General features: G+C 27.3%; 1 protein-coding gene across 4 annotated transcripts in view; it reads right to left on the bottom strand.

Moving 5' to 3' along the window:
- The window catches only part of LOC119668737 (calcium-transporting ATPase type 2C member 1), a 198114-nt gene that overhangs the window by 3316 nt on the left and 182629 nt on the right, over positions 1 to 12169 (bottom strand). The window lies entirely within an intron of this gene.

The raw sequence follows: 12169 nt of genomic DNA, 5'->3' as shown, positions 1-12169 counted from the left end.
AATCAATTAATATTCTCAAGAAGTAGCTCTAGCTACGTTCTATTGTAATTTTATACGTTTAGAGTTTGATAATTTTAATATTTTTAAACTGAATAAATAATGCAAATGTTGCCTTTTTTGGTTTAGTATTCTCATAACTTGATAATTTTATGCGCTGCTGTATTAATATATAGCAGGAAGCAATTGTATGGCTTTTGATATCCCGTACAAACTAGTTAAAATCTGGCTCAAAACTGTGACTTTCTTGTGACTTGTGAACCATTTATTTTAAACAATAATTATCGGCATAGTCTGAATTTTACTTTTTGTAGAGCATAATTTTTTTTTTTTTAGTGACTTTAATGCCGTTCTCTCACTCTTCAGCTTATGTTAGTTACATCACATTTCATAATTAGGTATAATAGCTGATATGCTTCTCAACTTTTTAACAAGTTTTTGCACTGATAAATTTTGTTTAGATCCTTAGTTATAAAGTGATGCAGGTGTACAGACCTTTGGTCAAAATTCTATAGGCTTCGCTCTTTTGATATCCCAGATTTCTATTCAATAAAGTTCGCTAAGAAACATTGCTTGCTATGTAGAATTTATTCCTTTTTGTTCTACATTGCGAGTAGTTTTTGGTGGCAGCTTTCATTGTTTTCAAGATCCTGAATACTATCATAGTATGAACCGTTAACATTTTCCAGTATTTTGTACATTCCTGCATGACTTTAACGCAACTTAAAATAAAATATTCATATATTCACTAAAATATAAGAAATTTTTTAAATATTTCAATAGATAAATTAAAATATTTCTTAAATATTTTAGCAAAAATACTATTTAATAATGTCACTTTTATTCTTCATTTTGACTAAAAATTGTCAAATAATATTAGAAATGATTTTTAAACATAAAATTTGCATTAACTTGTAAAGTAAAAGTTTGGAACTTTGGAAAATTTACTGAAAATGCCACAGAAACTGAATGTGTGATGAAAACTAACAGCCAACCTCCAAGCAACAGGCTTATATATGGCGTGCTGTGTTGTGCAACGGTACAAAACCCACAAACTTACAATTTTCGTTTCGAAACAGAAATAATCAATGGACTGACTAAACATAAATTCAAACTAAAAGGATTCAAATTGCAGCAGCCACCATTTCCACTTCGCTCCTTCCGAATGCTTTAAAGCACCGAGATAAAGTTTGCAAATATATGCAGCATATGCCAGAGTCGTTTGGATTATGTGTTGGTTGGATTTACGAATCGCTCGGATTAAAATGGAATATCGTCACCAAATGTGCTGGTTGAAACCCACATCCCAGCTTTTAAATGATTTGATTCTCACACAAATACAAATGAACACAAATGCATGCAAAATTGAATGCTGAAAACTGTGATCAATGAACGCAAATGCATATAATTGGCAGCACTGGTTGAAAATATAGTGGAAAATAATTGAACTGAAAAGTAAATTACATTACAGGATTTGGCAACAGTTGTTACACACTGCAATGAAATAAAGCAATAAAAATCTTGAATAATTAACGAAAAAAACCTCACAATTACTCTATTTAGAAAAATTTTTTGCTGTGATTTGCATAATTCTTTTAGATTTATTTTCTGTTTTCGAAATTTTCACAAAAATTTGATTTAAATAATTTTATAAATATTAAATACTTATATTTGTGACAAAACTTATTATTATAATAATTTGTTACCGGGCTAATTGGTCAAATTTTAATATAAATAAAAAGACATTAATTTATTATTTATATTTAAAAATCGTTTATACTTTATTTCCGATATTTCGACTATCTTCGATAGTCATCTTCAGGGAAAACCTTCAGGAAATTAGTGTCTTTTTATTTATATTAAAATTTGACCAATTAGCCCGGTAACAAATTATTATTAAATAATTTTAGAAATCCTTCATAATTAACGTAGACCATGCCGTGACATGATCAAATTAGTTTTAGACTTCTGTTGTACTTGATTGTACAGATACGTTTAATTTTAATTTAGTAATAAAAACTTCCAAATGCATATTAAAAATATTCCTAGTTAAATCGTAATCCCACTAATGACAATAAGTAGTTATCATAATTAGTTGTAAATTTCATTGAAATATAACTGCATAGATGCAATTACATAAAACGTTACCGTGACATGTTGCAGTAATACAAGATGCATAATATCTTCTTCTTAGTTCTAGATGTATTAAAATTAGTAGATGTAGTTGTACAATGAATTTAGATAATTCGAAGTTATCTTTTACAAAAACCTTGTATGCATTCTTGGAAGCAATAAGGAATATCCTCCAACTTACTAACATTCTTTTCTACACTGAAAGCCAACTAACAAAACATCTTCTGAATTTAGAAGTTGTTAGTGTTGACACAGCCTTTTAATTTTTAGATATTCTATGTAAATTTTTTTCAATAACTTCAATGAAGTATTTTCTACGAAAAGCTAAAAAGGAATTTTTTCTGACCTCCAATTTGTGTGTTTGATTAGCCGCAGAATAAAAATTTTAAAAATATGCAAAATGACGCCTGCGTTCATGGAATTTTCTTTTAGAAAAGGTTTTCGACATAAACGAACTTTCATAAAAAGATGCCTTAACTACTTTCATAAGTCTTGAACCTTTCTTCGATTTATCCATGTATTGAATTGCATCTTTACTTATAAAAATTTAATGTAAACTATGATGGCAGTCATCAAGGGCCGACATCAGATATTTGTGTCTAAATGTTTCTAAAAAGTGACAAATTTATTACTAACTTCTTAACTGGAGCTGCCTACCTTAACTACATCGATGAGATTAAAAGAGGTTATCTTATCTACTTGTATCTTGCATTATAAGAAACGCATCTAGTATCTTTATTTGCTCTTTCTTGAACTGAATGAACTCTGCAGTCTTAACCCACAGTATATTAATAGGTTAATGAATAGTTTTAATTACTAAACTACCTTTAGTGAATTTCTGCAAGAATAGTACAATTGATCTCAAAAATCTCAATTATTTCAAAAATTATGATCTCACACATCGTGGTGCAGCATTGTCGCTTCTAATCATAATGGTCAATCGTCAATGGTATTTAGGGATTTTGGGTAACGCTAAGGCCCCTATGCACTGCGACCAGTTTGATCTATTGTATACCCCTTTGTATTTAGATATTTAGCATCTCGAGGAATCGAACCAACTTTTTCGGAGGAAGTTTTCGAAGGTCTTCATCCTTTAGTTGGTATACACCAATAATTTTGTTTCTTCTGTGGCCTAGTGCATCACAGTTGGTCACCAGGTGTTCCATAGATTCTTCCTTATGACAGCAGAATCTGCAAATATTAGTGTCGGATATACCTATTTTGTGTAGGTATTTGTTACATGCGGCGTGACCTATTAGTGCACCAGAGAGTGACTTTAGACTCTTCTTGTTAAGGTTGAGAGAGGTATAAGATAAGAGATATAAGATACGAATACGTAAATTTTCGCCTTCGAATTGCTTTAATCTGAATCTAAATTTTAAATGGATTCGGAGTCTGTAGTTGTACAGATACTAAATCCTTACTAATATAAATTAAAACTTTTTTTGCATTAAAGAATTTAAGCTCATTAAAATTAAAGTTTTTGTCATTATTTTCAAATATGTGATTTTTTCCTACTTTTTCAAGGGATGTGCCCTACGAATACGATGTATCTGCTCATAATAATACACTTTTATTTTATTGTAGTCAATTTCTTTTTAACGAACTTTTTATATTTTATGACACTTAGTTTTGGTCCTTTTTCTTTTCTTGCACTTTTCGTCATAAAATTGCAATAATTTTTTTTGGATTCTTTTTTATACAATACATTTTCTATAGATTATATACGCCCGTGCCCTCTAAAAGAAAAATGCTACAATTTGTTGAACATTTCCGGGATTCATAGTGTTTGCGTTTGTCTTTTGCAGTTTTTGCAATGCAACCAACGTCCTTATAATGTGCGAACTAATATAAAAAAGAAGCTAAAAGTGCGGGAAGTGCGAGAAGTATGAGAAGTAGTGGGTTTTAATGGGACAAACACATTTGCAATAAATGTTCTTTCATGTTTTATAGTGCACAGTTGGTGTCCTTAAAAGCATTGCTTCCTTTTTGTGCAATTGCGTTTTGATGATAGATGCGTCTCGTGTTAACTGAACATGTAAATACGTGCAATCGTACTGTAATTGATTCAAATTTATCGATCATAGAACGAAAAAGTTATTTGCTTTGTATTTCAGCATTTGCTTTATTCACATGTGTGCTTTAAAAATATTATTATAAAATATACCACTCGAATTCCTTATTTGATTTATCTAAGACGTCAATCAAATACGCTGTGTGATTAAGAGCTATTCTTTTTCAGTCCTTTGACTAGAGCTGTTCTCTAAAGCTGTCAGTACTATGTGCGTTGTCAATAAACTTTCTTTATTATTCAAATCATTTTTTTTCTTTTTGAGTCAGTTTTATTTAAATATAAAATTTATTATCGATTTAATACTTATGGCAATGTATGTTTCTTAATATACACACACTCTCTATGCAATGGCAACATCCAATAATCAATTCTGTTTGTTTTAACTGAATCAATTGGAATGGATGTAATCGGTCGTTGTGCTTCAATCATGGTCTTGTGCTTGGTCTAAATAATTTGGATGTCTTAATCATGACTTGTGTAATTTTTTAGTTTTACCCCACAAAGTATGCTTTGAATTTGACTGCGTATACTACAAGGTCCTTTCAAATGTTTTTGTTGAAAATACAACAAACTGATTTTTTTGCTATTATCCGTGAGGTTATCAATTAAATCTTTTGAATTTCATCGTTAATGTAGATGATGTTAAAGTTTTTATGGAGAATAATTTTTTTGCATATAGTAGCCGTGTACATCACATTGTGTTGTTTTCTGACACCGAAGCTTATTACATGATATATTTTTCGATAAAACTTTAATGAAATTTATAAGTCACAATTTTTTATTTGTTTTTTTATAATATAATATATGATCTATGTTCTTAAGGACAGTCGTAAACAATAGTCGAACATTTTGTCATTAGAGTTGCACTAATACAGCAGAAAATAAAAAGTTAGAATACAAATGACCAATTATGAAATTTGTTAAATTTGATGAAATTATGAAATAATGAAATAATGAAATTATTATTTAATTTATTGAAATCAAATATGACGAAAAAAAACTATTTTTAAAATAGATAGGTTTTTGAACAGTAATATTTTACAACAAAAATTTTTTATTATATTAATTAATGGAATTTTTAGTTAATTATATATCTCTTGAATATTGCAAAATATTGCCATAAGGAAATATTTTTCAGATTTCCCAAATATAATTTTTTGTAAATAATTATTTTTAAAATTGCAAATACTATGTGTTAATACGTATTTATTATATAAAGGAAGTTATTCATTAGAAACTTTCTAATTACACTTAATTTGAGATTGATTTTATTTTTAAACACATAAATAATGGTAATTAAATTAACTTGCATAGTAAGTAAAATTAAAATAAAAGTGTTAAATATATTTCTATTTTGTTGTTTTTTATTTTTAATTTATTGATTTATTATTTTATTAATTTAACAACTCTTGTAGTCTGTCTTTTTTGATCGAGAATTACAAATGTCTAATCCTAGTTTATTTTTAAAATGAAACCCACTCATGTTATTTACTCAAAATCGTGTGAATATTTTTTTTTTTTGATCATAGCTAAACCTTAATCTATGGTATATGGCTGAAAAAGTATAAATGAATTTTTTTTTTGGAATCATCTTAAATGATAAAAAAGACAATATGTTATTTTTAAATGTTTTATGAATCTAATATTTATTTCTTATGTTTATTAAAATTAAAGCAATTTTATAAATTCTGAAAAACTTAAATAAGAATTACGAAAAAAAAGAATTGTTAAATTACAATAAAATGGTATAATGATTTGATGATCCCTATTTTGTTGTTACTAGTATTAATATGTAAGATAGAAATACTGTCAAACTTGCATAACTGGAAGTCCAATTTTGCAAAGAAAAGCTCGACTTTTCTTCGAGTTAGAGAATTTTTTTATTTTTTTTATTTTTGAAAGGAATTAAAATTACATATTAAGATATTTATGTGTTTGCAATCAAATAAAGCACATAAGTTATAGTGAAGTAAAGTATTCAGAAATTAGGGTTTGGGACTTTAATTTTTTTGTTGTTTTCAGTAAAAAGAGATTCCACTTTATTGATTCTCTTATAGTGATCATCAATTGTAATATCATTCGTTTACAAATATGAAATCAGAATTTTGAACGAGTCTTCTACTTCATTTTTTATCCATCGAATTTTCATCATCACCTTCCGTTGCGCTTAGAATTGGATCCAGTTATTTACAGTTATATAGTGCTTAATAATATCGTCATCTGTAGAAAAGCTTGATAGAGAGATTCGATAAAGATTATAGATAGAGATTATAAATAAAGAAATTCTAGTTATAAAGGTTCGAGTTATGGAAATAAAGAAATTCTAGTTATAGAGGTTCGAGTTATGGAAGCAAATTTGCTCTCTAAAACCCTGTTGTACTTTTTTTAGTTTGATTTATAGAAAATTCGTGTTATAGAAGTTCGAGTTATGGAAGTTTGGCTGTATACGCAGAAATTATTGCCAAACCTTGCTATAAAAAGATACTTATACTAAAACCTATAAAATTATAATCTTATAATGTATGTCTATTTTTTAACTTAGTTCCCGACTTTACGTTCGAAAATACTAGTTTAAATTTAAAATTTTAACTTATTTTTTAATAATTTTTATATTTATCCAACTTAAATGAGAGTTTATAATTTAAACCCTTCATATTGATGGTTTTAAAATAAAACTTGCGGATTATGCTATCAAACTCACATAGTTTATTTTCTATGATTTAAACCCAGCTTCAGTGGGTTTAAAAAGTCAACCTCAGAGTTTAAAAAGTTTAATTTAAACTTTAAAAAAGTTTTCAGAGTTGAGAATTTAAATTAACATTTTCGAGAGTGTATTGCTTTGTTTGAATATTAACCTTATTTCTTCAAAAATTAGAACATTTTTTAATTCAACCTACACGAGTACATATTTTCTTATCTGTTTTTAATTTATTAATAATTAATGTTTATTTAGCCAAAATTCATTTAGGCTATTGATCTCTTGATCATACAAAAAAAGTAAAGTCTAGTAAAAAATAAAAACAAAAACAAATTTATACTTCTCTCTCTCTTTCTCTGTTATTTCTATTAAAAAGCATTGAACTTGACCTAATGTTGAAGTGAAGATTATTACCCGCTCATAACTCAATTCTAGGTTGAAACCTGTTTTCATTATCAGTAAAAAGTTAACCATAGTTGTTAATGATCATTATCACGATCACATTCTTGCACGTACATCGTTTGTTAACGTTTCAGCAAATAAAAGAATTTGAGCTTTTACTAGAAAAACATAGAAACACAATAATCGATATTCGTGTGTGCTTTCACGTTTTCACTCGTTTGTGCGATGTTTCTCTTCTATGTTTTCTTAATGTTGTTATTTTTATTGTATTAATGCTATGTTTGCGCTTTTCATAAAAGAGTACTGGCTCGGTTTTCTCTTAAGTATTGTGTAGTATACCAAAAATAATACACACATCAAAAAATAATAAATTTTTTAGTGCACATTTATAAATTTTAATGACGAAAGATTTGGATTTATTACAAACTAAATTTAAGAAAATAAATTTTAAATTAATTCAAATTAAATTATGGTTTTATGATTCATGTGTTTAATAGAAAGCTTGTTTATATAGCATTTTCATTCATTATTAGAGAAATGTTTTTTTGATTCATTGTATAAAATATTATTTTCATTTACTAAAATATTTTAGAACAACTAATTTTATTAATTTCAAATATATAAAAATATTTTTTAATCAAAATAAAATATGTGTAGAAAATATTGTAAATTTAAACTATATAATGTATTATTTGTATTTAAAAATGATTACATACAAATGAATTACTGAAACAAATTAATTAGTAGATACGATTCTTTTTACTCAGGTGCGTCCAATTGACATTAGATTTAAGTAAAATCAATTATTTTTAATAATTTTTTCCACCACGCTGTATCTCAATATGACTTATTTTTTGAGATATTGTGTTAAGCAATTCCAAATTTTTAATATGAAACCAACAAATCGTTGGTGTTGTTGTGTTTTTGTCCTACAGTTAGTGTTCAATCCAATTGCATTTTCTTTTAGTAGCAATTACTTTGGTTATTCATTTGTAGGTATGGAGGGAATTGTGAATATATTGATTGAGGGTTAGAAAGTCTGCTATCAGACTTTGAAGTTCTTCATATTTGTCGCTGGTGAAAATAGAATTTGTGAATTAAAATTGGTAAAAATTAAATTAAACCCTGTATTCTGGTGCATATTTACAGTATCGAAGAACTTGAGGACTCTGCCAAGTTATTTGTATTATTATTATTATGACATGTTTTCTAAATTACAATTACAGATTTAAGAATGTAGTCTATTCACATAACCTTTCTAAATATTTCTATTACGCGCTAATGCTCTGAACTCACTGAATGATTTGTTCGTTTTTCCGCTTATCGATGTTCTCCATGTACTTTTTGGCCATCCAGGATGTCTTCTACCCCGTGGATTCCGTTGTTTGTAAGATCTATGCAAAAATCCTATAAAATACTAGTTGACAAAATGTGTCGTATGAAGTTTTTTGTTATTGTATTTAATGTAAGACAACTTCAAACTGCGATATTAAAAGAATATTTAGATATTTAGACATATTAGTTGACTCTACTACAGTTTGTTGTTAAATGTATGTGCCCATGAAATTGGAGTGGCGCCAATTACAATAATAAAAAAACCTAAAAAATATTGAAATTGAAATATATATCTCATGTGCTTGTATGATCTTACATTGGTATAATTTCAAGTTTATACTACTGTTAATTATAGTCTTTATAATAAAATAATAATAAACAATTTTTTAGTTATGTGCATGTGTCATTTAGATCAAAAAATAGCTTTCCACTAAAACATTAATTATTTGTTTGATAATTTGTATATTTTGTGGATGATTTCTATTATTCACATTATAATAATCATTTACGCAGTATTTTTTGGGTTTTTAATGGTAGCGATACCCATCATTTTGTATCGAATAAACTATTTGTCTTGTCTTTCCTCAGTTACTTAGTTATACCCATCCGAAACGATATTCAAAAACAGTATTATATTAATTTTAAATTCAAATTTTTTATTCAATTATAGCATAGTATTTTTATAATAAAAATGCTTTCTTTCTTCTCCTTAATATAGAACTTCAAATTCAGTTTTTGAAATAAATTTATTCTTATTTAAGCTTATATGTTAGCCCCGCTTATGTTTTTTATTTAATTTTATAGTAAAATATTGTTTTTTAAGTAAAATACATTTTATGCATAATGTTTGAAAACTCTAAATTAATATAATTTAATTATAGCTTTGTTATTATATTGTTTAAAGCTGTTTAAACATTTTATCTACAAAATGGAAGATAAACTTTTGAATTTTCATTTAAAAATTAATTAAATAAAATATAAATATAATATATATAATATTTTATAATATATATATAATATAATAATATAAAATATATTCAAAAAAAATATTTTCCTGATTCTAAATATTTACTACTACTTTTTGTTCGACATGGTCACCCTTGCACACCCAATCATTGATCGCATATTTCAAGTCTCTTTCGCTTGTTCAGTTTGCCTCCAGAATTACACGTCAACGCTGTGGTAGAAGCAACTTGCGCTCTCAGCGCGTTCTTCTCAAGTTCGTGATCTTGTTCCATTTTTTGTTTGAGTAACAAAATTTTTTTCATTTTCAATAAGTTTACAGCATTTTTTGCGATCGCGTGGTTAACTGTACAACAACAAATTATAAATAATTAACGTGTGAGTGTTTTATTTGCATTTCATGCTATTTACATTGATTCTTTAATGAAGTTTATTAAAAATTGCATGACTCTTATCAAGTTTTCTACTGCTGCGGTGCTACGGAGCTGCGGTGCTATGGAGCAGCGGTGCTAAGGTGCTGCGGTATTGTGGCATTGTTTGAGAGTAAAAATCAAAGTGTATTTTTTCAGTTCAAAACTCTTCTGTCTTTCTTCAGAGTACCTAGGTTTGCTTTTAAGCCATGCTTTCGTTTACTGTTTAGTTATGTTTTAGCTTTGACTTCAGTTACTAAAGACTGTTACGAGCGCATAGAATAAAAGTGTTTGAATGCAAAAGTTTAAACAATAATAATAATAACAATAATAAAGAAATAAAATCAAAACAATGAAACCGTAAATAAATGTGTATTTGGAATAAATTTGAAAAAAAAAGTGAAACCGCTATTTAAGCGGATCATCGAAAGATTTTAAGCTACCAATCTTCGATGTATCCACGTTATCTCTGACATATGCAAGCGTCACGAAACATGAATCTTTTATCTGACGGAATCAGACGCGGTTACTTAAAAAAATATTAAAGACAGATGTCCACAAGTTGTTAGTGTTTTGCCCGTTCTTCCCTTTTGTACGCGTTTGTGCATAAATATCTGTAATTTTCTTCTTTTTTTTAGTTTTTTTATAATTTGATGAACTCTCTTGAGTTTTTGTTGGCAGGTCGTGCGTCTTTTGTTTACCCAAGTGTTTTGTATTCAGCGTTTTTTGTTCTGTTCGAATATTGTTTACTAAAAAACAAAAAAAAATAATATCAAAATAAACAACTCAAAAGCAAACAATATCAAAAGTGCTAAAATTGTTTAAATACTGCACTTTTAATAATTTTTTTAATGCTTAAAATACTGCCATCGCTCATTAAGTATCTATATCTACCACGTTATCATTAATTGAAAATCACGTACAAATCGCTGGCCACTGTGTGTTTTGCTTTTGTTCCTCATAGTTTCACCGCGATTTTACCGGTCTTACCTCAATAAACTCTTTTATCTGCTAAATTTGTGCTTTTTACGTGTCAATGCCTCGATCTGAACGCCTCTTATTAAAAATATTTCAACCATAAACTGAATTACGAGTCGTAAATTTCTTTTATTTATTTTTCAAGAATTACAAACTTTTTAGTTTTAAGCCATATATATTATCGACTTCTTTGCGTGACCGTTTAAATTATTGACGTCTTAATGTTTTAAAATCAATTCGACACCGTCACATATTTGATAAAAAAAAATTCAAATCAAAATGATAATTATTGAGGGAGCTGACGTAAGTTTTATAATTTATTTTGATAGTAAAGTAGTTATTTTTGATCAACTGATTTCTAAATACATAATAATAGAAAGTAACAAAATATGAAAGCGAAAGGCTTCAAATTTAAAGTAATCTAAATGTCTTTTAAATTTGATTTTAAAGTCAATATCACAGAAGTGACAAATTTTTAATATAACAGAAGTAGAAAATAGAGCACTTTTAATAGAGAAGTTTCGAACAGTAGTGTACTACAACAACAAAAATTCTTTTTATATTTTTTTAATTAATTCAATTTTTGGCTGAATACATCTGTTTTGAGTATTGCCAAATACCCATCATCGGTGGTCTTGGAAATAATTCTTGTATTTAATTTTTGGTAAATTATTTTTTTAGACTACAAGTACCAGGGATTAAACTCGAGCTCTGCCAAATTTGAAGCTCAGATTCAGCGCTCCTTAGTCAACTGGCCCAAAGCCGTACTTGACTTCTATTTCGCACATTTTTTTGGAGTTTTGTTAATTTGTTGTGAAATTTTTATTAACAAATTCACTTGCTGTATTTATATTAGAACGAAATCATGAACCAGCTGTAGAATAATTGAATTATTTATATTTGTTTTTATTTTTAATTGTTAAATTTCAATACTATCAATTAATTAAAATAATAAAAAAGTAGTTTTTGTTGTTGTAGCTCAATATTGTTCGAAACTTGTCTACTTAATGTCTTTTTTTATATCGAATAAATCAAAATTAACTAATAAAAGATATCATTTTCATTAAAATATTACACTCGTAAAAATTTTTATATATATATATAAATTATGGTTCCATTTCTTTCAACAATAAAGATTTTTTTTAAATTTTTTATGGCAATTTCTAATTTAATAAAATT

This window comes from Teleopsis dalmanni, chromosome 1 (assembly GCF_002237135.1).
Source record: "Teleopsis dalmanni isolate 2A chromosome 1, ASM223713v2, whole genome shotgun sequence".
NCBI classification, from domain to species: Eukaryota; Metazoa; Arthropoda; class Insecta; order Diptera; family Diopsidae; genus Teleopsis; species Teleopsis dalmanni.
Note: the sequence above shows the minus strand (reverse complement) of the source record. Positions and strands in the feature narration are given on the sequence as shown.